General features: G+C 53.6%; 1 pseudogene; it reads left to right on the top strand.

Moving 5' to 3' along the window:
* The window catches only part of LOC123153237 (nuclear transcription factor Y subunit B-8-like), a 3,895-nt pseudogene extending 2,895 nt beyond the window's left edge, over positions 1–1,000 (top strand).
* The last annotated feature ends 574 nt before the right edge of the window (positions 1,001–1,574 follow it).

Raw genomic sequence — 1,574 nt, 5'->3', positions numbered from 1 at the left:
AGACAGGAGCGCCGAAGACCCTGCCGCCACCTTCCCCGGCGCCCGCGCGGGCTTTCCCGGCGGTCGTCTCCGGTGGCGGCGAGGTGGGTGGGTGGGGGGGGGGGATGGCGGCGGGGGATAACCATAGACTCCCCCGAGTCGCCCTAGGGGCGACACGAGGGACGGGAAAGTAAAAAGAAAGATCCTCTTTTTTACACAAGCCATAAAAAATCTCGTTTTTCACCAAAAACTTTGTGCACGCACATAAAATGTCCGGATATACATGCAGGATTTTTGTTCGAAAATTTTCAACTTTTGAAAATGTGTATTTAGACAATGTAGGCAAGTCGAGAAAGGCGCGGGCCTTCTGGCCCAACGACCTAGAAAACATCATGACCCGCGCGCCAGGATCCACCCAGACGCCATAGCCCTCGTGGACCACTGTGTCAAGGAGTTCATCAACATGGTCACCATCCAGGCCGAAGCGGAGTGCGGAAAGGACGGCAAGAAGAAAATGACTGGCCTCCACGTGATCAAAGCTTTCGACACCCTCGGCTACAGCAACTACGTCGAGCCTCTCACTGAGCAGCTCCGCCGGCACCGTGAGGTTACGGGCTACGTGGGAGTGGGACGCGGCAACAAGCGAGCCACCACGCAGCGGCAGGCTGCGATGGGGCAGATGGCGCCACAGCCGTCCGACACCACGTTGGGTCCACCGCCGGCCGGCATCACGGTGCAAGGTCAGTTGCCGGCGGCCGCAGTGACGACGGCAACGGAGGAGATGGCACCACAGCCGTCCGTCTTTATGTTAGGTGTATCGCGGCCGGACGGTGTCACGGTGCAAGGTCAGGCGTCGGCGGCCACTGTGACGGTGGCGACGGGGGAGATGGAACCAGCAGCACCACGGCTGTTCGGCTTTGCATTGTGTCAGCCACCTCCACAGAAGCGTGTCCGCGATGCGTTCTCCGGAGTTGCGCTGGCAAGCAGCTCTAGCATGCCACCTGCGTTTGACGACGAATGAATTAGCGTACCCCTGCTCTTCCTGCTGGCTATCGATGGGATGGGAATATCAGTGAGAGGTTATTGTGAACTTGGCATGATTGTTGCTGTACTGTACTATTGGTGTTTGGTTGTGGTATTTCATTCCTGGTCACCATGTGATTTTGTTTTCTTGCGCTCATGACCGTTAATGTTGCTCATCATGATGTAGTTTTGTTGTTTCACGAATATAAAGACGGTCGTTCGTTCACACATCAGTCTTATCTTACAACATAGACGGTTGTGCAAGACGATGAGGAAGAAGAAGAAGCGGTGAGGTGAGGTGGAAGACGGACGAGAAGTAGGGGAGCTCACCGGCGTCTCTAGAACCTTATTTAAATAGCGTGGAGAAAGTAGAAGAAAGGGTAGCGGTGCCAATGTGCATACATATGAGGCGAACAACGGGAGTGGTAAAAAATTATAATCCTTATACTTCTACTCCCTCCCTTGGAAAAACGTAAGAGCATCTCGAATAGAAGATATAGATGCGAAAATACCTAACTTTTGCTTCTTCGAGGACTGAAAACACCTCTCCAACAAATGATGTAGATGCAATA

The sequence above is a fragment of the Triticum aestivum genome, chromosome 7A (genome assembly GCF_018294505.1).
Source record: "Triticum aestivum cultivar Chinese Spring chromosome 7A, IWGSC CS RefSeq v2.1, whole genome shotgun sequence".
NCBI lineage: Eukaryota > Viridiplantae > Streptophyta > Magnoliopsida > Poales > Poaceae > Triticum > Triticum aestivum.
This window is presented reverse-complemented; position numbering and strand designations above follow the sequence as displayed.